The sequence below is a fragment of the Bombus pyrosoma genome, linkage group LG5 (genome assembly GCF_014825855.1).
Source record: "Bombus pyrosoma isolate SC7728 linkage group LG5, ASM1482585v1, whole genome shotgun sequence".
In the NCBI taxonomy this organism is placed as follows: Eukaryota; Metazoa; Arthropoda; class Insecta; order Hymenoptera; family Apidae; genus Bombus; species Bombus pyrosoma.
The window spans coordinates 5,750,781-5,775,649 of NC_057774.1; the positions used below are offsets into that span (position 1 = coordinate 5,750,781).

The following is a 24,869-nucleotide window of genomic DNA, read 5'->3' on the forward strand; positions in this document are numbered from 1 at the left end:
GGGGAGACTTAATCTCCGTTCGATCGGGTAGATCTCTAATCTGCTTTCGAACAGTGATTCACGACTTGGAAAGGGCGTCGGCTAACTTAAACAAATTAATTGGAATGCCGCAATCGGCTTTTTCTTCTCTATAATCTCTCTTCTTGTCTTTTCTCTATCGAGCACTCGATGGCTTTTTGTCGTCGACCCGGGAACAAATATCATAGAAATCATCGGTTTTTCTCTGCTTGGTGGAATAACGCGTCCAAGTGGTTGGTGTGCTGAGGTCATCAGCGTAGATCGTTAATCTTGCTATGGAAAAGATTGCGACGATGCTGGTGGAGAGAAACGAGATTGGACTGCTCGTCAATAGACTGCGTGTCAACGATCCAACCGCGTTCTCCCAAAAATCTTGCGGGTCTGAATTAGGGTCGAGAGCGAAGGATCAAAGGACACGTCCAATTATTGGCTGTCGCAAACCTCGAGAGAGTAATGGCGTGAAAAGTGCGTAAATCTATCCCTTGTTCGAAATCTTTTCCTTCCTGATTGTTCGTCGGTATACAAACACGAAATCCAGACAGGAAAAGCGAAACTTTTGTCGTTTCCTTTTTTTTTTTTTTTGGCTGTAACGTACGTCCGAGAGAAAAACCGTTGATTAACCAAGAGAAAATTGAAATTGCGATGTTTCGATTTGTTTTCTCTCCACCTGTCGTGCCCGCATCACGCGAGTTTCGGGTTTTTACGATTCTCGTCTCTCGGTAAAGTTTGTTCAACTTTTTCACCGATGTAAACGGCACAGAGCGTTGGAAAATGCAAGAAAATAAAAGCGAAGAGAAATAAAGGAGAGCGAAAAGGAAGAAAATTTTTCCGAGAAAAAGACCGCAACGAAACTAGAACGTGGATACGTAATATTCCGGGATCGCGAAATAGAATGAAACGGAATAAAAATAAACGGCGACGGGGATTACAACGGAACGATACGCGGAGCCGATATTATGCGGTATTTAAAACTCGATTATTGAAACGCTCGCAGGCCGAAACAGCAAATCCATTTACCCGATTCCATCGGACACAATGTTTTTCGTACACACGGTCAAACAAATCGTTAGTTATAATTCGAACGGTTACGCCGCCGCGTGGTTTACATACCGATCGCAAACAGAATTCCGATTTGTAATGTTGGAACCGGATCGAACGATCGTCGGGTGCATCAAACGAACGTTTAGACTGTTGGAAAATCGCGTCGTGATGCGTTCTAACGAATGAAAACAGGTAACGCGGTTATTGTAACCAGGCTTCGGGCGAAAATATCAAACGGGCGTCGCTAACGGAACGGCGCAAATTTTCCATCTTTAAAGGGAATCTGTCCAATGCTTTGCGTACATACATACGCACGCTCGCTCGCACGCGTCCTGGTTTGTCAGATTCGAAGATAATTATAACAATGGTGGAATTCCCATTTCTACACCAATTCGTGGCTGTGAATGACAAATTACTTATTACCATCGCTTCCGTGTTTCCCCGTGATCATCGGCAACGACTAAATTGCGACCCAAATTCTCCGGCCGACTAATTGAAACGGCTTCCTTTGAAATTTACCGTCGAATTTCCTTTGCAGAATTTGCCCCGACTCACCTCCTGCTCCCGATAATATGACACGGACAAGGTAAACGTGAGCACAGCTCGATGCACGATCGGTAGCACATGCCACGCGACAAAGAACCGATAGTCGATCACAGCGTGTCGATAATGGACCGTGTATTTGTGTGCTCGGTAGAGCGAGAAAAGCGTGGGCGGCGAGGAGAATCGGGCCGGTTAAACCAAACAGCAGAGAAAGAAAAGGAAAAAGAAGGGAAGACGAATGAAGTACATTTCTAGTGGAATGTACTGTTTACGTACATCGTAACACGCTTTCGTGTTACCGACTTTGTACTTCGCCTCCCTCTTGCTACGCTCGAAATTCGGAATTTCACACTTCCGAGTATATTATTGTCTTTATTTATCGATATACGGCTGGGGTCTATTAATGTGCGTAACCTAACGCCTGCGAGGTTAGACAGCATATGCTTCTTACGATTGCAGTTATATTCAATTGAACAAAAAATCCAGAAAATACTTGGAGAAAGCGAAACTCTTGGAAATTGGGTATTTACCTTCCTAGAGATATTTGTCTTCCTAAAGCAAATGGCTTGGGATTTATCGATAATTTTCTGCCGGGTACGGGAGAAAGAATGGCACCGCGAGAACCAGTTTCGGGTCGAAACGTGGCCACGTGACGTCGTTATAAAAGTACGGGCCTTCAGGATGGAACAAAGATTTTCCTGGCACGTGTACTTCATGAAGAAGATCCTATCGCGTATTATACAAGAAATTGAGGCCTCGTGGTAAAGAACGGCCGTTGAGAGCTGCAGGTTCACGTGGCCCCGGCGACGAAATAACGAAAACGATCGATCAAGCACAGCTTCTCCGGTACGCTGGCTCTTTCGCAACTTCATGCGAAATATCGCAAAGTTGCAAAGACTGGCTATTACATTTGGCTTGATAAAAGTTTAAGAAAAAGGGAGTATCCTTTATATTTTCCCGATGGTATCGATGGCCGGCCCGATACCTCTGGGAGCAGTCGATACACAAAACGCTGCAAGTATTTTCACAGCTTCGCGATGTCGGACGTAGTATAGCTTTATTAAAGTAAGAATAAAAAGAGATCGTATCGCGTTCCCTGTTTCGTTTTCTTTCTCCTTTGGCCGCTTCTTTCATAAAGTCACGAAAGAAACTTTTCCAATCTCAACGTTACAAATACCAGGTTAAGCTACAATTGCTCTTCCTCTTTACGCAGACGGAATTGCCCGGGAAAAGGAAGTGCAACTAGATTTTTTAGTCCCTTGTACATTATCTCTTGTACGTACATTCCTTCTTGCATTCTCTTCTTGATACCTCTTTCAAAATTTTTCTTCTTTTTAAATGGAACGAACCGAATTCTAGGTTAGATTATTTAGAAAACGAAAATCCATTGTCTGGAAATCGGGATCGTTTTCACGTGCCACCTAAACAAAGCGAGATTTCATTCGAAAAGGATCAGAAGCGGGGGAAAAAGAACGATAAAGAGCAGCCTGGTGATCGATGGCCGTCGATTCAAGAATGCGTAGCATCCATAGCCGTTTCTTTTGAGGTGGCTCATTTCCTTCGCGAATTCTCTGTCGTTTTCTGCTCCGGCGAGTGGGCCGGGCTTGGGAATGTCGCTTAATTTTAGCGCCGCTAGAGAGAACGAATGGCGGTCTGTGATCTCTGCGGGACATATATTTTCAAGTCGACGGAACGCGTCGAGTGTGCGCCACTGAACCGCAACGCCACGCGTCTCCGATGTTATCGGTCTGGCCGCCGACTGGATATCATCGGAAAACTATAAAATTTACCTAGCACCGCTCAATTTTCCGTAGAATCCGCGAAACCACCGCGTAATTTATGCCATATGATTTATAACGTCTAGTTTACGAGTCAGTCCCGCCATTCTCGCGCTACCTCAAATCCTTTCAAACGACGGCTCGGAATGGAATCACGTGCGTTTGGCACGCCAAGAACGCTTAGACAAATATTCCACATAAAGCGGTATATGACACACGTTTTAGAACGTAAATGCTCGTTACCGCGATACGATGAATTGCCGGAGAATTGCGCCAAAAACAAACTTACCTCCGACGAGATCCTTTTCAACGAGATGTTCAAAGAATAAGTTTATTCGGTTAACGAAGTGTTTACGCAGCGTTCCACGTTGAATCGAGTTGTTAAGAAGGTCTTTGATTCGACGGCAACGTAGTCGGAAACGCAATTGTTATCCGGTTAGGTGGTAAACGGCGGAACAAGTTGAAGTAGCACGGCGTAAAGGGCGTCTCTGGTTGAGCGGGCTGAGAGAGACGCGACGAGAGTGTCGTTCGAGGCGGGCCGAAAAATTTGAATGCTCGTCGCAACAGCTGCACCGACGAGCGTCTGAAGGTGAGACAGAATGCCGAAAATGTTGGCCGCGTTAACGAGCACCCAGGGAGACGTCGACGACAAAACAATTCCGCGGGGAATGCGCCAGCCCTAACTTTATTTATCGGCCGGCCGAACGTAGCCGACGAGGATCTTGCGAGGCGTGTCCCGCGGACCGCGTATCAATCTCTCCGCCGCTGTCTTTGATCTGCTAAAATAGCCTGAGCCGTTGGCAGAGGTTTAACGCGCGGCGAGCACGGGGTCGACGGGGATTCAGCCGATTAAACCCGGCCACCACGAGAAACAGAAAAAAATACCTGAGACTCGCAAGCACCGTACGTTGAGAATACGAGCGAAGTGAGACGAAGAGGACTCCATTACAAAATTTAGAAGATCGTCTGCTCGAATGTTTATTAAGAGACAGAGTGTCGCAAGTCTGCTGTATAATCGACGACTATTGCTACCGAGGTAAGAATAATAAAAAAGAAGAATAAATAAGAAAAATCTGCGGTATAAATTATCGAGAAATAATTTTCCTCGTTTACCGATACACGGAGGATGGTTTATTTCGCGTGGTCGATCGAACAGCCTCTGATACCCTCGTAAGCCGCGAGCCAAAAGAATGAATCAGTCTATGACGAGGACAAAACCAAGAGGGGCGAAGAGGGCGCGGCCAAGGAAGAATAAGAAGAAAGGATCGAGCGTGTTCTCGGTAACCGGCTTAGGTCGATGCAATTTTCGCAAGGATCCATTAAGGAGCTGGCTGCAATTAGTGGGTGCCTTAACAAGGCCATTGTCGCCCAAACCCTTCGCTGTCTTCCGCCAGGATTCCCTCTCGGCCCTTCTATTCGGGGACCACGCGATTTTACTTGCGGATTTAATTTGCCTTTTTCGTAGACACCCCCACCCGAACGAAACGTCCGTCAAAGGGGTGGCTGTGGACGAGCTTTCAGCCGGGATCCAATGGGTAGGGTGGGTAGGGTTATCGGTCGAGCTATATCGAGTTTCATTAAGCGCATTGTGCGCCTGCTGGGGGTGGCTCGTCACACAGGGGTTGGAGGTGAATGTCGAAAAGGAACGGCGGGGGAAAAGGGCGTGGAAGGGTTGTCACGCCAACCAAATGACCTCTGCTGGGGGGGCCGAGGGGTGGAAAGACCCGATGCTCGTGGCAAGCGGTAATTTTCTCTGTTTACCCCATTGTTAACGTACCGTGGCCAGCCGTGTGCGACGGTGGCGCGATGTTGAATTAAAGGTATACCTGTGCAACGGTTGGGCCTGCATTTGCATGCGTTTACTCTAGCACCCTGCGTAAAGTGATCGTGCTAAGTCGATCGTGCAAATTCGAATTTATTAAATCGTCGTCTTTATATCGCAACGAATCTGTGTATATTCGAAAATGTTGTACCTATCTTCGTCGAATTTAAAATACAAGCAAATGGTGGTAACGAAGTAGAAATACGGAGTTGACGGTGAAGAGCGAATAGAAACGAGCAGAATATCGTAACGTGGCGATTCAGTTGACGAATCAGAGGCACGATCGTCGGAGCTGACGAACAAAGGGAACAAGCAGCGCGTGGCGATAGAGGTTTTTCAGAGATTTCAGAACGTTTGTATAAAGCAAAGCAGATGAATCGCGGAGCGCATCGTGGGAAGAAATCTCGGTAATGGGCAAGGAGAGTGAAGTACCTGCTGCGTTACTCTCAATGATGATGGATCTACTTATATCGTGCACCGCGTCCCAGAGTGGATCTCTGCTCCGTGTTAATGGGTGGTGCGCCGTGAATGCAACGTTCCTTCAGTCGTCGTGCGCTTAGCGAACGCGTATCGCTCTAATTGTGAACGATAGTGTACCGTCGTTTGCATCGCTCTGCTTGTCTACTTTGATAAATACCCCGGCAGATTCGCTGTATTAAATCGCGGAGCCACGATAACGATAATCGATATCAGCTTAGCACCGCTATTGCTAGATAAATAACGTAAGCGTTCCTCTTAATTAATTCTTAGCCATCTCGAACGCGGGACAAACATGCGATCGACCATTCCATTAACGAATAACCAGTGCACCTGGCGCGAATCACGCTAATAGGGAACGACGCCGCTAACAGAAAAACCCTCTGACGCGATTAAAATAAACTCCACCTAATTGTGACAGGTGTTCGTTAAACTGACGTCAAGTTCCGAGAGATTAAACATCATCGCGGCTGAATTAACAAGCGGCCTGACGCGATAAAAATGAATAACAACGGCCGCGAAACTGTACGAACGAGCGACATTCGCTGGTATACGCCGCGCTGGTTGATTGTATCAATTAGAACTCGCCCTGAGCTTCTTTATACAATTAATCTTAACGCAAAGTTACTACCGCAAAACGAGCAGCACGTAATTGTCCGAATGACGAGTGAACAGCTCGAGAGACAATTATACGGGCTCACTGGTGCCGCACCTGAAAATGTTGCTTTTTCCACGAATTAAACGCGACCGAGTCGAGATAAAGAACGACGCACGGCATGTATGCCATAAAGAGAGCGAGGAAATGCGGAACAGATTTTACGACTGTGCTCTATTATCCAGCTAGATAGAAGGTGAACGACACACCCACGCCGAGCACATTCCTCGGCGAGCTCAATTAAAATCGCGCTTGCTTTTCTCCCACAATGTAAAATCCAATTTTATTTCGCGATACAACAATTTCCACCGTAAATCCTTCTCCTTTCTGCTAAATGGACTTCTTGCGCGACAACCCTACGATTCGTTCGAATATATTTGCAAATGACCGGATAGCTGGGAAAAAGAGCCGACGACACGCACGTTTAGCTATCATGGAAGAACGCACCGCCATGCTGAGTCAGGATGTCTCTCGTGGCGATGGGAGCTGACCGCGGCTGGCGGCGTTAATGGATTTGACAAGATTGAATTATAGGCCGCTTCGTCGCCGGCAATACGCTCGAAAAGGGACCAGGCATCGGTTCGCACATATCGGCGGCCCATTCGAAAGTAATGGACCGATCCTGGAGGGGAAGATTCGGCGGACACGCGACCGCTGTCGATAATTGCTCGGTGTCGAAAATTCCACGTCGATATTTCGATGAAACGCGGAAAAGCGCTGGAACCCGAGGGGGGACTGTAATGTAACCAAGCACTTTATTGCCAGAGATTTCCTCCGTTCGAAAGGGATCGACTTTACGCGATCGCGATTCCCATCTCACTGGAATTTTTCAAGTTTCTCGGGTTGTCGAACCGAAATTTACGGAGTTGAAGCATCGCTTGAGAATACGTTTAGATATAAATCAAGTGATTCTCGACGCGCTATATTAGCTTGCTGCTTAATGGAGAAGAAATTATTTCTTAGGAGCATCTGGATCAAGATGAAACGCACCCAAGGAAATTAGAAGCTTTCTCGGTAATTAGGAAGGCCGCGTGCAATTTCTCAGAGAGACAGCAGGTAAAGGCACTTGCTTAAGAGAATGAGGGCCGAAGCACGACATTCAGTAGCAGTATTTCAGTTACTTTCATTAGAGTCTCGCCTCCGCGAAAGGCGTTGGGAGATCGGCCAGAAGGGAGGCACTCTGACCTCAATTGGCCTCAAACAATTTGCCTGTTGAATTAGTCTTGCCAGAGTTCTACTTGGTAAGGCCTCGATACCATATACGTGCATTTCGGCTGCATCCAGACCTCGCCGACGTAATTTTCCTATTGCATTAAATTCTCGAGTAACTCGTGTCGCCGTCGTCGCTGAATCGCCACACAGGTTGAACGAACGAAAATTATCGGCGCGTTGCATCTTAAACGAGGAAGTTAGCGTATCACGGCAGCCGACTTCCTCGCAATTCCCCGACAGAAAAGGAAAAACATCGTAGCAAATAAGATGATACTAGAAGCGTAATTGAATCGTCGTTGAAGACGCATCACGACAATGCCACCGGTGGAGATTGGCACCGTTAGCGCTGTATCGCTCCGCGGCATGCGGGTAGAAGCTTATTATTGTTTGATTAACAACCCCAGGAGTTTGTGATATTTCATAAGCAAGCAAAGGGTTGCGCAACGAGATTGGATGGCAAATGTACACACGTACATATACAGCCGCCAGCCTAAGCGCAACGCTAGACGTTTGCGAATTTCCATCCCTATTTCTCTCTTAACGTACGAGTACGCAAACGTAACGCATACCATCCCACCAAAGGTACACAGACTTCCGTCCTATTTTTGCCTGTATCATTGGCAATTTCCCGCGATTTACCACGTCCCTCTTTTCCCAACATTAATTTCGATCAAATTCGAACGAAACGAGGTTACGTTTCGACTATGGATTATAAACTTCGTTGCTGGAGTATAAATTTTCCTGTTGACTTCCTGCTCGCTACTTTTTTTCCTGAATACGCTTCGTGTAACGTATTAATCGATTTTTGTACGCCAACTAGTCGCAGTATAAACAAACGGTCAATGTTGTAACTAATTGTAAGTAGAAAATGTAAACGAATAAACATGAAAATGTCAATAAACAACTTCGAAAGGTAAACAAACAAAGCTTAGAATGGCAATTCTCGACTGTTGTCAAACCAATTCTACAATGTAAACAAACGGACAAACTCAAAATATGAGCAATCGAATTAAGATATGTGTAAATGAATCTTTCGAATTCGTAGTTGCAGTACACGAAATACGTAACGTCGGTCAGTATGTTACATGTCTGTGCATACAGCAGTGTAAAAGACTAAATGTAAAATCGTATGATAACGGCGGTTGCACGATGTGTATTAAATAAAATCTTTGAATCCCGTGCGAAAATTGAAACTAGAAACCGTGGAGTGGAAACCATAGCGTTGCCACTGCTTTAGGCGTTTTCCTTTTCAACGACTGTAAAGTTAAGCGAGATGTTACCGAGGTCTGGCGCTGGATTTCGCTGGTTGTTACTAGCTTCGCTCGAAAAGACCTCGTTTCCTAGCTACTTCGCTCTCGAACGTTTCTATATTCCTAGGAAAGTTGCGCCATACTTGAGCTCGCAAAAATCCTGCCAGTACACAGCTACCACGGCTGTTTCTTCGTGTTCCATCCGGCTTCAATACCATTTTCGAGAGTCCTCCACGATTTCTTTCCCTTCCTGGTCCGTTTCCATATCTAGGGCACTCCGTCGTGAATCGCGACAGTGCATCGACCTCGCAACATCAAACCCGTCACGAGGCTCGATCTCCCGTGTTTCTCTTCGGTCGAGCACGCAGACTCTTGAATCTTGGACATTAACGCTTGGCAATTTTGTCTCGCCACTTGACTACTTTTACGCGACGCTTAAAGAGTTTACACGCCGGTGTAACCTTAAAAGCCCTCAGTGTAAATCTTCACGTTCGCATTCCCGCGATACTGAATAATCCGTAAACGTCAGACCGTGACATTCTTACGGTTGCTTTCAATTTTGAACGCTCGTGTTCCAATACCCGTGGAGTTAACGTTGAGATAGGTACGAATAGATAATTGATAAAAGCTCCTCTAATCGCGTTGACGTTGCACGGTTTGTCGCAATAATTCACTTGCCAGAGGGGTTTGTAAATCACGGAGTACATTCGCGGAATGATACGGTTGAAGAAACCGAGTTCACAGATTTAGGGGAAGCACAGGTATTGTTAACCAACCGGTGGATACATTAATTCTACCTTCTTTCCCTTCAAACGAAACCATTGGTCCCTTTAGGGGAGTATGTTGACACGAATTAAATACCAGTGAGTGACCCGCGACACGGCCGTTTTCTCCACTTTGTGCCACGATCTGGACGCTTGGGAGCAGCGAATCGTTATTTTGCCAGTTTAACGAAATAATTATAAAAGCCTTTGAGGATGCTCACCGGCTACGAACACATAAAACCGTTGATAGACCTATACTCGAAAGTGATAAAATGCGATTCACTTGCATTTCTACAGCTTCGTTCTCATCCAGAAACCTTTAGATCGCACCAACGATAACAAGTTGTATACTTTCTGATTTTGTGACTGCAATAGAAATCAGGAATGAACGTCTCGTCATAAATGTATCGCGTATACGAGAAACAAAAATAGTTTTGACACATCGTTAACCGTTGACTGAGCACGCACGCCATGTAAAAGCTCATACGTATTGCGACTTATAAGAAGCAGATTGGCAACGAGCCAGAAACTATCCGGTCGATGGTTGCTTTCAAATTTATGTTTCTGTAATATCCGACATACTTTGGCTCTTACCCTGCGTTCGAATGGTCTTTTTGTTCGTTCGCAGACCACCCCAGGTAAATTGACGTTTCGCGAAAGAAAGTTGCACGACAAAGAACGACCGTGTTTCGTGGAACACGGATCGCGTTTACATTGTCGATGAAACAGCTATCGAGAATTTCCACTTAATCCTTTTACGCCACGTCGACGTCCGCCATCAATAAAATTACGAAGATTTTTCATAATATTCGACAGTGAAAAGTATAAACACCTGGCAAGTTTCTCCCTATCGACAAACGGAAATCTGAGAAATGGAGTTACACCGTTTCTCGATCTCGAGTCGTTAAATATCATTGGAAAAGTAGGTCGTGTCGCGAGAATAAGAAGAATCGTTTGCTTCTTAGAAAATAGAATTTCTGTGGAAAAGCCATATCGGTTCTCGAGAGGCAAAAGGTATATCGAATTCGCAGCGATAACGAGTCGTCGATAAAATAAATTTGACGTTACAATTTATCGATACGTTCTCGTCCTTTCGTCATTCCTTCCTCCTCTCTCGTTTCTTAACACAGGCTGAATACAGTCGACGCGAAATCCTTCACGGTGCCGCGAACTTCGGCAAAGAAGTACGCGGCTACATGCACACGATCGACTTCCTCATAATATTATAGAATCTCGAGGGCAGGTAACGAACCAAGTACTTGTCCCATAAGTAAATCAGTGTAACAAGCCGGTCTATCCACCGTTCGAGCGGAAGCTCGCAACGCTTCGAGCCGGAACGAAGAAACCTCGAACTTCTTTCATCACGCCTCAGCGAGTTCCTGCAATTCGATTTAAGGGTCGATCCCGTTTGAACCACGGCTCCGACGACAAACGAAATCTGGGCCGATGACGAATTTAGAATTTCAAGTGCCACACTGACTCTACAATCTGAATACTTATGACACCGCAGAGATTTTATAAGGTATTACGACCACGGTAAATAATGCTCTCTCGCTGTCGAATCAAGCTCTTGAAATGAAAAGCTGTACCATTTACGATCGACATCTGTGTCACCTCAAAAGGAAGCTAGAAATTCTAAACTAGAAACGATTCAAGATTAATCGCGAGATTAATCACATAGCCTCATGTAGCCTTTTGAAAAGTTTGCCAGGGCTGCAGGACGAGCTCGATAACCTTCGGAGTGATAAGAATAGAGCCACAGAGAAAATCGAAGGAAAGACGAAGGCGAGGTTGAAATAAAATGTGAGGCCATAACTATCCGGCTCCGTATATCTTTCGGCAACGTTATCTATCCCGGTGGTTAAGCCAGACGCAGACATAACGCCCTTCCTTGGTCGTTGGTCGGCTTAATCCGCAAATCCCAGGGACATGTCCCGATCCATTGGCCCGGATATCCTAGAACGGCGGTAAGTAAAGATCCGAACCCTTTCCCTCTTCCCTGTTGATATAACCTTGACTCGTCGCCTGGCGCCAGACTGCGAAAATAAGGTGATCGAGATCGGTGCGCCTTCGCTTGTAACCAAAGGACCATTTAAATCTATCGAGTTGAGTAATTTACGAAGACATCGCTTTGATCCAATTTCAAGGGGTGCATCCCGCGTGGATCTTTACCCTTTTAGCGCCACCGTTTAAGCGTTTGCGTCAAATTTATCAAAGGTTATTCGCCTGGTAGGAGCAGCACGAATGCTCTGTACGCTCGGGATCTATTTCGCGATCTAATTTAAGTCACCCCGTTGACTTCGCGTTACTTACGACCGTTAATAATTGCCGTTACAACGTCCAGAATAGATCATCACCGTTTTGTGAGGTAAAAGAATGCGACGCGACAACGCAACGAAATTTTCTGCCAAATCAGCGCTACATTTGATAGCGCTTGGTAGCGAAAAATATTTCAAGTTATATTTATTGAGATATGTGTAATTTTGTGTGCTACACTAGATCAGCCGCGTAATAATGACACGCATATGTGAGTATGAGTGTGTTGGAGTATGTGCGTGCACAGCGTCTCGTAAAACAGATGAATACAACTGTTCCGTTGGTAGTGTGGTATAGAAGATGGCGAGGCAAAGAGAATGTCGAGACGCGTGCAAACGTGTATCGACGAAGATCTTGTAAATCACATATTAAATAAGTCTGAAACTATTTTGATATCAATTGTAAGTGTAATCTAAGTATTCCTATACATTTATTTCGGCGATTAAGATCCACAATTCTCAACAATATTTGATACGAATTATCTGTTTCGTTCGGCGCTGCTTTGCGAGTCACTTGTACCTCTGAAGAGTACACCTATGTACGTAAACGTCGGGAAACTCGATTTGAAATGTAATTTCAATGACGGGGAACGCTTCCTCTTAAACGTCAGGAATACCTTATCAAGCAGGAGAACTGCTCCGACGAAACGACGGTTCTACAGTATATTCGACCTAATAACTTTCGATTGCGAATGCAAAAGACCTATAAGCACTCGTGGCATGTACTTACCGTAACCGAGCAAGTTTACCGCATGTGCGAAGTTTCTCGATCGATATTATCAGGAAACTTGTCGATGAAATTAATTGATGCTAATACCGTAAAGAGAGCCACGTCATGGTTATTAGCTGGAGAAGTCGCCCTAATGGCATACTTTGAAGCACTTGAACCGCCAGTCGCCGCGAGTAAGATATATTTTAGTCTCATTCCTCATTCCCTGTGCGTCGCATTCCGGCGAGCTAAGTACCCGGACAAAATCTAGCGAACGTTAGATCTAAGCCTGTCGTTAAGAAATCCCGATTTTCAACCCTCTACGATCGTTCTACCTACGTACCTACCAACCAGCTAACGGTTTTTCGTAAATGATCGGAGGAAGGAAAGAAAAGAAAATATTCACGAAAGAAACGAAATTCGAATCAGGTGATTAAGTGGCAGTTTAGACCGCTTTTACCGAACGATGTCATTTCTTTGCAACACCCGAGCTAATCTGCATAATAATATCGGCGGCGATTAAAAACGTCTACGTGTATCCGCAGGGGCTGTAAATTAATATTCCAGTGAACTTGAGCAAGTGGCTGGAAATACTCTCTCGGACGCAGCAAGAAACTCGCTAAGTCCCGAGGGTTTCATTAAGATATTTCGACCGAGCAAACGAGCCTTGCTTATTAGAGTTTTCGGCATTAATTAGTATACGACAGAGACGAACTTTGAGCGCCATTTGTTTCGCGTAACAGCCCCTCGTTACTTTTCGCTTCGAGTCGTGCAAACGCGTGTCATTATCCGCCATTACCAACGACTTTCTTCCCGACGTTAAAAAGCATACTTAACGAGCGTGACTTAACACCGTCGCCTTTCCTATACGATGCCCCTGTACACAGACGGAAATATTATCAGAGCAACGTTGAGTTTTGTTAAAACGAAAGCCTTCGGAAATCCTTGGAGTTTCTTCGAGCCAGAGCCGAGTTTAGTCAGTCGGCGAATCGATGGCTTTAATTAAGGAAACGTCTTACAACGGAATGGCTAGGTGTGGCTAGGTTAATACCCTAATGTATACGCCACCTACATATGCCTGTATTCATATTCGTACATGCACGCGACACGAGATTACACTCACAAAGGACGCCGCAGAACCGACGCATTTCGAGCTGTTCGCAATGCTCCTTACAGCAATCGACTTAGCAGGAATAGTGCTTTCCATCGTGGCATACTCCGCCGATTCGCGCTATCTACAACGGTAACCTCCTACAATCTCAATCGCGATGTAATCCTCCGAGCGTGAACGCGAAGCGGTAAGAAAAGGGAAATTCGGCAACGGAAAGGAAAAAAGAGAATAAACGGAGTTTTGTGAAATGAATTGCTTATCGACCAACACCTCGCGGTGGCCTATAAAAGTCAGCCAGGTCCTATCTACCCACCGTACAATCTCCCGTTGCCTGCAGGCTCTTACATCGGTTTTCGATCGTAAAACTATTCCGCGCTAGATTTCCTGATTTTATTTACGCTCCGTAAATTGAATCGTCCTTTTTTTTTTAGCAGGGACAAAGGATCGTGTAAATTCGTTTACATACGTACAGGTGAATCGCTGTGTATTTAGATCGATGGAAACACGACCATTCGCTGGCTGTCTAGCGACAGCAAGGTACGATTTTATCGAGTCTATCTACGTAGGAACATCGCCTTCAGTGACGTTATTCGACACTCAAATTCAGGTTTCCACGGAATCGAGTCCGAGAGCGATTTAATCGACATCGACGGCAGGCAGCCGATCAGGACGAAGCCAAGCAGCGAAATTGGCCTGCATCGGGGGCGATCAACAACAGTGCGTGAACGACGTTGTACACGCATTTGACACGCACACCAAGGGGTCCCGTGACGTGTCGTACCGCCTTGTTTCCCACGAGTCTGTCGGAGGAACGGGGGCAGCGTTTGAGGAAGGACGGAGAGATCCTGAGAGAAACACATCGAAAGAGAGAGAGAGAGAGAGAGAGAGAGTAATCCGCTTAGCTCGTCCGCACGCATGCTATGCAACGTCTCTCTTACATTAGAGAGAAGCACCACGAGAGTGCATGTAACATGACCGGAGATATCGAGGATGGAAATAGAGAAGTCCAGTGCGGCGGAAAATCGTGGAACATCGTGATTTGCACGCGTGTCATACGCCTCTCAGAGACGATGATTCATCCAGAATACAGAGCAAGCTAATTTCTAGAGATTACGACGCTTGGAACGATCTCGTCTGTGGATAATTACGATAATTGCTCTTAAAGGTGCGGTTTCTCTCTTTGCTGATTTTCAATCGGTGCGATGTAGCTACATATACGTACGTACATGCACAGTGTGTATCAAAGGAGGAGAAATGGTTACATTGGCTTCGTTCCAGTTGTCGCAATTTTGTATCGTACGCTGTCGGACTAGTTGCGAATTTTTTTTTTTTTTTTTTTTACCGTGTATTTAAGTCAAGGGAATGATGGCCAAAGGGTTTTCGAGGGGCCGCGTTATTAGTGGACTCAATATCCTGAATCCAGTCCGATACCTTCGGGGTATTCCACGCAGTTTGACGCCGGATATGAACGACCGATGTCACGTCACTGACAACGATAGATACGTTACAGGCCGTATTTCGACTATTTTGATATCTGTCAGTCGGCACGCCGGAGATCTGACACCTGTCGAAATTAATCGAGCATAGCGAACACGATCGATGAGAAATTTCTTCGAGTAGAAACGATTTCCAAAACGTGGTACACCGTGTGTTTTAACATTCAGCCTTGGCATACCAATTTTCCGATCGAATTTATGTATCCGTATCTCGGGAGGAAAGAAATATGATAGCATAACACCGGGTGAAGGTACACAAAGAAGCAAAATATCGAGCGAGCTACATCATACGCTATCAGTGATAGGTTAAGACTCACGTTCGGACCACATTGTTCAGGTGTTTGCTTCTGATAAGCTGGGTTATATGTTTGCAAATATGTATAAGCAAGAAGAACAATTTGTAATGAATCAAAGACAATTTCATCGTTTCTGTATTCAAATAACTCTACAACGTTGTTTCTAAATACATATCTCTCGGATTTGTCGCCATTGTCGTGGCGCTAGGTGCATTAAATCGTATTGTTCTTTTGTGCTATGTATATTTGACGTACAATACACAATCGCATCGTATAATACCGTATATAATTATTCCGTACTCATCTCAATAAAACAGACGTCTGGAAATCACGATGCATTACAGTATTACACGATACCACGAGCAATTACAAAGTGATCATCAAACACTGTATTATATTGTACGTAACTGTGCATCTACATGGCAGTACGCATGCGACGCACCTGCGATCCGTAGGAGAGAGTTGGTAGCAACGCGAGAACGCAGGAACTCGTGTTTTCCGTTCCGTCCATGTTGTATCCAACTGCTCACAAAGGTTACGATGAATCGTAAATACATTTATGCCGCTGCGTGCTCACACAACCGTTCAACCACGTTCGTTTATATACACGCACACTATCTAATGTTGCACAGTTCGGCTCCACGGGACACGGTATTCTAAACATACGGATCGCGTAAACATACTTCGACGTCTCAATTAAACTTAAGCTTCGCTACACGAGCGCGCGTCAATCGTGCACGATTTCGCTCGAAACCGTGGTGGAAGTAAGAGTCGCGAAAGTCGACTCGAAGCCCTTCGAGTTGTAATTCACGCCATCTCTCGACCTCAAAAATAACGATTCGTCGTTTAGTTCGATAATAGTTTCGCGCTTTCTACCAGCGTAGTCGCGTAATTAATTTAACAGATGGGAAATAAGTATGTGCGGTATATAAATAAGAGTGACCGCGACAAACGAGACGGATGGAGAGCATTCCATGGACGGCGTAGTGGTGTGGGGAATGAATAAACATCAACATTTCGGTGAGTTTTGTGATTTTATTGTTCGCAGCTTTTGTGCCACCATGATGCATATGGCGTCATGTTCGTTTCCGAACGTAGCTACTTTTATCTCACGATTCAATTCTATATCTGACCTATAAACCTATAATTAGACTTCGTGTGCACAATTGCACGTTAAAATAAACATGACTTTTTATCGTACATAATTGTACGTTTCTCATTTAGTTGTTTACCTTCCCTGGAAAATGGCTCTCTGGAAACAGTTCGATATTTATCCGTTTTCATTAAGTTGTATTAATTAATTTCCATCTGCAAGAGGAACGGGAGTAAAGGGAAGTGGCTGAAGAGAGAGAGATGGAGTTGATATCAAAGTTCAGGATTGCTATATTCTACTTCCCTTGTACCCAATGCGAAATCTATTTCGCTATAATTATGCAATACTACGATAGCGTATATATGTCGTTTAATTTCTCGTAAGAAACAGTCTTGGGTTTGACTCTCGAGCAAAGAATTAACATGAAAAATACAAATTACGTGTATATGTATATGTACATATACGTAACACCGACTGTGTATCCGATAAAAGTAATGGCGGTATTCCATTGAGCGTAATTCCGACGGTAAATACTAGGTGGGAAGTCAACGATTGCGTGATAGTCGTGATATCTGCCACTAGACTTTCATCCTCTGTTCGATGTACACGAAAACGAGCGCGGGTAATGGATCCATTCGTGGCATGTAATTCGAGTGTTTCGCATTATCCACTGCAAACTCGTGTTCGTGTACATCAGCACGAACTGCATTCGGTGCAATGGGCCGCAACGTGCAACACAGCCTGCGCCAATGCATTGATCTTGAATCGGTAAACTGACTGGAACTGGTCATGAATTCCCATGATTCCGCGTCGATACGTTTTATCGTACGTAGAAATTGTTTTCGCTAGCTAACGACCGTCCGTCATGAAATTTCTGTGCTCGTAAGAAAAGCCATAGGGTGAATACCGAAGGGGGCTGATTTGCATGAAAATGTTCCGTTCATGATAGCTCTATGACCCGTATGTAGAACGTATAAATGCGAAATTACGACCAACTATATTTTATGACCCAAAAAAAAAAAAAAAAAATTCCATAAAACTCGCTCACGTTTCTGTTATTGGATTATTTGATTTTTTAATTTGCAACGAACCACTGTATGAAATTTGTTCACGATATTTCAAAAAAATATCGATGGTCGATCTTAAAAACGTATAAAATTTCCATACGTTCTGATTGCATTCACATCGTGCAAATGAAGTTTATAATCGTAGTATAATTCGAAGTATATTTTTTTAAAACGGTAATTTCCCAACGTTCGATTCGATGTTTAGAAATTACATAGATATCTAAGGGATGGTAGCAATTACTCTGCGCAACTGTAATATGCCTTGTATGTATGTAATTGCTCCGGGAAGCTAGAAAGTGAATATGTCCGTGGACGTGTAACATTTAGAGATTACCTGGGTGGCCTTAATAATTGGCTAAAGGCATCTTATAACGCTATATGTTACGTATAATCGCTAAAACATTATTACTGGAAAGTGCTTAAAATATCAATTTTCCTTAACCTTCTCGTATCGAAGATTGATTAAATGTAAAAATTACACTTGCGTATAATGTATGCAAAGGTTAATGAAACATAATGAAACTCAAATTTAATTCCGTTTGAGATCTAACATGAAAAACCTAACGATAAAGTGTTTTTGATTAGAAAAGGCGGAAGAACTTGGTGAAATCGAAGGGCATTAAAGTCAGACTAAAGCGAAGCGTGGAAAATTAATCCCTTGCGCAATTGCGCCGTAAAATGGGTGGAGATTGCGTTTGTCTGTCGTAAGGGGAAGGTGCAAATCCGCGTGGGAGATGCTCGCAGGTTCGGAATCGCGCAACCGTGCTTTCGCTCACGCACGCGAACATAACGCACCCCTGGTCTCGCGCCGTCGTGGAATTTGCATATTTATGACTGTTTATAATGTATAATTGACGGGAATCCGCATACCATCGGGCTGAAGCTACTGGGCTGAAGGCTACACTGCCTTCTGCGAGCCGCCAAATCAGATTACCGGCTTTGCATTTTGGCTCGACCTCGGTCACCATCACCACCGACCGCGACCTTTCCCCGTCTCTCACTTCCTCTTTCTCTTGCTCTCCCTTTCATCCAAAACTCGGTCTCGCGACTAACGCATTTTTCCCCTGAATATTCTTCGGTCCCTGTTTGCCAATTGGCGCGAGGGCCAAACCACCGCTGATTTCTTTTTTTCTTTTTGCAACTTGGTCGCCGGTTGAGGGTGCAATTAAAACCGGCGCGGCGCGGCGCGTGCACGGAAGTGGTTAAGGTCTTGACAGAGCCAGGTCGCTTTTTCACCTGTCAAGTGCCTCATGGACAGACGTGAATTTTACAGCCGCGCAATTATGCAAGAAGAGGAACCGCGCGATGCCCAGCTGCCACTCGCGACTCGTCAACGCGCGCGAGCACAGCCTTCACGCTCTTAAACGTGATTATCGGGACGATGAATTATTCAGGAAGCTGTCGTATAATTGTTTGTTCTACCTCGTCGAGGCAAAAGACTCGTCGAAATCTTGGACGTTGCATCGTGTTAATTTATTTTCGACCTCGTGTTTCGTGAATGAAGATGTGGCTCTTTGTTGTTGCGCTGGTCAATCTTGATAATGTCCGTCCAATCCGGAGGTGGACGCACCTTCGTACTGTCCTCCAATCAGCTTATCCGGATAAAGCGTCGCGACAAGCGGCTCCGACAAATTCACGCGTGACGTTAGATCACCGTCCGACATCTCTTCTAACACAATTGCTCTTACCATTTCACGGTTTCCTGCGTTGCGGTTTAACTCTGGATTCTCTTTGACGTTTCTCGAGCGTTGCATTCTCCGTATTAGATCCTCGCGTGCCAGCAAAAAGCTTAATCCATCTGCAAAGGAATCTTTGTTTTTGCAACTTCGTTTTCAGCTCCATTCGCAGCGCTCGAGAATCCGGATAAAGCTGGTATCGTTCTTCGCGTGGAGCTCGCGAACCAAGCTTTAAAATACACGCGATTTCGCCATTGCTGACGCGAATTTCGCGAGTAGGAATCAAAGTTCCTCGTCTTATTTCACACTTACCAAGCGAACTACAGTACAAAAGTACTACGTCTCCTTTCGCTCGAGGCGCACAACGTTCTTGATAAAAGGTCGCAGCCAGCTAATTTTCTCGTTAACGAGAACGACTGTTTCGTACGCGTGACGAACGAGCTTACGCGCCGTTCTCTTTGCAATTTCTGCACTACGACCGCTGTAAAGTAGCTTACATCGTGTCCGCGCTCGAAAACTTTAGCTACGTAACCTCTGACATCACCTACTTTGCTAAAGCCTTTTCTGGCCAACCAATTTCTGCTACCTCATCCTCTACCGCGTTTCGCGGTCTCTTCCATTGCGCCACAGTTTGCCGGCAACCTGAAAAATTTGTGCACTCGTATCTGTAGCGCTTGTTCTGGCTTTTACAGCTAAAAGTGTTTACTTTTAGGCGAATATGTTTCCAGCGATACTTTCAAGTTTTCGCAACTACCTATCAAACACGGTGCCTAGATTTTGAATAATTTATCGTTGCAAATTTGGTGTTTGAAATTTTGTCTACCGAGGCTGAGATTTTCTTCGCGTGAAAATCCATCGCTCTGTGGGAATAAAATAAACGCTACGAGACTGAGATTGGTAGAACTACAACGGGTGCAAAATTGATAATTCAAATGCGTCAAGATGAAGAACGCGTTGTTGCCGAGTATTTCGTGCGATTCTCTCTATTCAAAGGTAGTAAAACGGATAATAAAATACAGAATGGCCAGAGGTAGTCGATGGTATAACAAATTTTCATGGCTAATGCCAGCACGTGCCCAAGAGTGTGTTAAAAGTGAGAGGTGTAAATTTCTACATCGAGAAACACGCATAAATGTAGAAGCATACAAAGAGGGGCGAATGAAATGGACGTGTACGTTATGCCGAGAACAAAACTTTTGACGGTCGAAATCGTTTAACAAACATTTCGCGATAATGGAATTTCATAGCCGATTCATCGTCAGTGCGTTGCAGCGGTGAATTTTTTTGTACTTTTGTTTCAATGAAAATTAATGGATAACGCGTACGATTCGACGATCCTGAAAATGAGCATAAATTTCACGACATTATACACGTAGCAACCGCCGCACGTTCCGCGGATGCAATTCACCGCATAGAATCGCGGCGTAAGCTTGTGCAATCGGAAAAAGCGTGCGTTAAAGAGGAAACGCGTGCGGAATGGCAACGAAAAAGGGGAAACATGCGAATTGAATAGCTGGCCGAAGCCATGCGTGATATAACGTGGCGACGAGGTCCGAACGGGACACGACAAATGGCTCGCCATTTGCGAAATAACGCATCGATAAACCTGCTGGCAAAACGAACGTCAGAATCGTTTCCTCTAGCCGTTTCAGCCTCGCCTCGGCTTCGAATTCGCCGTCGATTCATTTGAATAGGAGGGTGTGGTCACATCTTTCGAACAAGAAAATGCTCGGCATTTCGTATTCATCCATAAAGACCATGACTTCCCAATGAGAAGCGCTCTTTCCGGAAACGCTCTTGAACTTTCATCGATCGTCGACCCCTCGCCATTATGTGAACGATTTCCTCGAGTTTTGCTTTCTGCCAATAACTCCAATGGACCACCGAAAATTTCCCCAACCTTTTCCGGTGACATAGTCCGAGCCCACGTCGAGAAAATCCTTGCTTCTTCGCCCTTCTTCGCCCTTCTTTGTCCTTCTTCGCCATCTCCTCCCTCGCGGAAACGTTGAAATGTCAGAAAAATTTTCCAGCATAGCCCTCTTTGTTCCGAGAGGTCTTTGTCCAGCCAATGGAAATATTGGCCGCCAACCAAATTGCGTGGCTCTTCGTGTCGCATTCGGCAGAACGAAGGGAAGGAGTGGTACAGGGAATCGGAAGAGTGCTGCACGCTAGCGAATTTGAAAGAGAACGATGGAGGAAGAGAGGGTGGCAACGGGTGAGAGAGTCAGGCTGCGATACGGTGAGAAGGAAGAGAAGGGTGAAGGTTGCACGAGGTAGACATGGGCGTGCCAGGCACTGTTTGGTCTCCAGAGAGAATAGAGAGGGTGCAAGAGCGTCTGGTTGCCGGAGAGTGACTGGATAGATCGGCGTCAAAGAGGGAGGCTGATGTATATGCATGCTACTCCTGGGTCAACGGGATGGCCCGAATTACCATAAACACGCTAGATAGTAGGCTAACTGCCGCTGTACCTCTTCATCCTTGCCCATTCTCCACCCTCTCTGGCCGTCTACCTCTTTCGATTCATCAAACTCCGTCGCGAATTTCTGCACTCTCATTGTTTGCTATCGAGACAAGTTTCGCGTTTTCATAGCCTAGCACGCTGTTTATCCCTTTTACGACACGTTGCCCTCCATTGCGTACACCTTTTTCATTATCTCGCTAACTTCTAACAACATTTCCATTTCAATTTTGGAAAAGTTTCCGTTACATTTACCGAGACAGCAGTCACAGCATTTTAATGCTCGTGTTCGTCTCATCATCGACTCGTACCTATAGAAAAGTTAAATATTTATAAACGTACAACTCGCGAAATTGTCAGGTTATTACAGTCTCCAAATTACAGACTTCGATTAGATATTCTATCTGCCGAGCTTCACGATGATCCGACTTTCACACTGGCAGCCTCTATTTATCGACCTTTGCCGTAGCAGATTACAGGGATCTGTCTCCTTGGTGTTTCTCTCAGTATGCCGGGCAAGGGCAGCCTTTAGCGTGCCGTCAGCTTTATTCGTTCCACGGCCGCGTTTGATCGATTCTTCCGTTCGAAGTCTCAAACACCTAGTCCAAGTTGTTCTTTGAACCCTCTACTGACCTGTAATGGAAGAGAAGATCCGGTTCTTGGACCGTGGACTTTTTCATGTTTCGTGGCTGATATCCAACTTAATATTCGCGTCGTTTGCGTCGTCGCGTATTAAAGGCAGGATCAAGTGGCAAACGTCAGAAATGGAAAAGCTGTTTTACACGTAGAAGAAGGAAACTCTGACGGACGGGAAAATTCTATGAACGCAAATTCGAAAAAGTAGAGGATAAAACAACGTCCCAATGGACGCGTTGTTCGCGAAACGGTGCAACGAACTGAATCTGCATTGCATCTGGCCGCAAAGTTTATTAGTAGAACCGTCCGAAGTTGTCTGTTACTTTCACCTTGCAGTTGCACGTCGTTGCACGCACAAATCACCCGACGCCACACTCGATCGGTTACTTTCCCACAGGAATCACTCCCGACCGAACGCTCACGAAACTGATAACACGATTTGAGACTACTCGGAACCGCAGAGAATTCGTTCGTTCTCCACTTGGCAACTCTGGTTCTCTACGATACCAAGTTGCACGACGCGGTCACTTTTTTTTATCCCTTTACCCTTTACGATTTATTCGATCGAGTTCACGTAAATCTCGTGGACGAAAATGCCGAACGATATTATTAGCAATAATTCCGCGATATTATGGCGCTTCTTCGACAAAGCAATTAGCCCGAGGATCGATAAACGCTGTATCCGACGCGATGCCAGTGACTCGTATGTCATTCGAGCTTTTGTAGGCGGAAAAGATAGTCGCTTTGTAATTCGTATGGCCGTTGAACGCGTTTAATGCAGAGGAAGCAAAGCGAAACCATTAAAAGGGTAGTTGAAATGGCAGAGCAAACTTGCCAAACGTTCATTATCTATTCGCGAGTTGTTTCGATCCTACGTTGCCCAGAATTCGTTTCGCGGCGTCGTATTAAAAACGCATTCAAGATCCTTGGTGAATTTTTTCGTTTCGCCAATAACTAGTGACTAATTAAAGAGAGCGCAAGCAAGCAATCGTCTTTGAGTAGATCTTTTCCGCGTATCTCGAGAAAACGAAGACGGAAATTTCGCAAGGAAAAGTCCAAGGTCTCGACGGCGCTCTCGAATGTTAGTTCGACTCTTAGCGGAAAAGCGCGAGCAGCGAAGCGTGTAGAAAGCGTTTCAACGATGCCTGGCGTTCACCAGATTCTCGGCTGGGTCAGGAAGGGAACTCTAAGGAATGCAATTTTCCTCGGATGTACTTTGTGCTTTCCGTCGTTTCCACGATGAACTTTCTCGTCAAGGCCGATTACCAAGATACCGAGGCCACGATCGATATTGCGTTCGCGAAACGGCCACATTCCTGCACGGTCAATTTCGATGATCTATCGACCGGTCCTTGTCCTTAACAAATTTCATCCAGCTCCCTTATTTATTACCCGAATTCGCGAGCGAGAAGAACAGTTGATAGAAGAACGATTGACAACGTGAACAAACGTTCACGGTACACTTGTGCTTCAGTAGCCATGAATAGTCTTCTAAGCGATCTCTCGCGAATGTTCGGAATTGAAAACGGCGAGAATTTCATTCCACAGTCTCGTTTTATAAAATTTCACGTTCACGGACGTCTTCGATGGATTCCCAGAAGGACACTCGAATCGCGACATCTTGAATCGAATATTAAAGCAACGCGCGAATTTGGTATTATTTTTATCGAGAGATCAGGGTGTGTTTGCCGTCTCTTGTTTTCGCGCGAGAATTAGCGCGAAAGAAGATGCACTGCCGAGATGAAGTTATTATTGGTAGAATTATTTTAGATTAAAATAAGGGGATAAAAGCTCGGCTGGTGTAGGTAGGCCGGGGAAACGAGAGGAGTAAGCTTGAAAGACAGGAAACTCGGGAAAGCAGACAACGAGGAGGCGGACAAAGAGTCTGAGACAGAGCCTACCCGGATAAAACCGCGGCCCCCCTGCGCGTATTCTGCAGACGAGTACGACGAAGAACGAAAGACGGGAAAACGAAACGGCGTGCGACGGAAATCTGATATCCGCGGGGGTGGCAAGACTTTTTAAAGTTATTTAAATTAAATAGACTGTTGGGAAGGTGGAAAAGGCACGAGGGAGGGAGGAGAGAGGAAAAAAAGAAGAAACGAGAGCAAGGAAACGTGGAGGATGAGATAAGGGTTGATTGTAAAGAGGGTAAAGGTCGAGGCGAAGAGAGAAGAAACCCCGTCGGTATTGATAGCGACAACACCCCCGGATAAAATATAACGCGCGTCTCAGCGGAGGGAATTAAAAGGTGTTTCTGCCCCCTTTTAACGGCCTCGCCATCGTCCTCCGACTCGAATACGCAAAAAGCCAGACCCCTTCGAGGTCGATGCCGGAAGAGGGTGCTTCTTCCCATTGAACGCCGCTGTCTGCTATCTCGGTTCTCTGTTCAGTCTTCCAGGATGGAAGAGAACAACAGATAATAACTCCCTTTATACTTCTTAGCTGGTA

General features: G+C 45.3%; 1 protein-coding gene across 3 annotated transcripts in view; it reads left to right on the forward strand.

The window, feature by feature from the left end:
• Positions 1-24,869, forward strand: part of LOC122567424 — a 230,615-nt gene that overhangs the window by 44,274 nt on the left and 161,472 nt on the right. The window contains exon 1 of one of the 3 annotated variants that reach the window (XM_043725903.1): positions 15,913-16,507. The exons of the other annotated variants lie outside the window; for them this stretch is intronic. The gene's annotated coding sequence lies outside the window, so the exon portion shown is untranslated. Of the gene's footprint in view, positions 1-15,912; positions 16,508-24,869 lie in introns of those variants that run through there. 3 annotated transcript variants of the gene reach the window in all.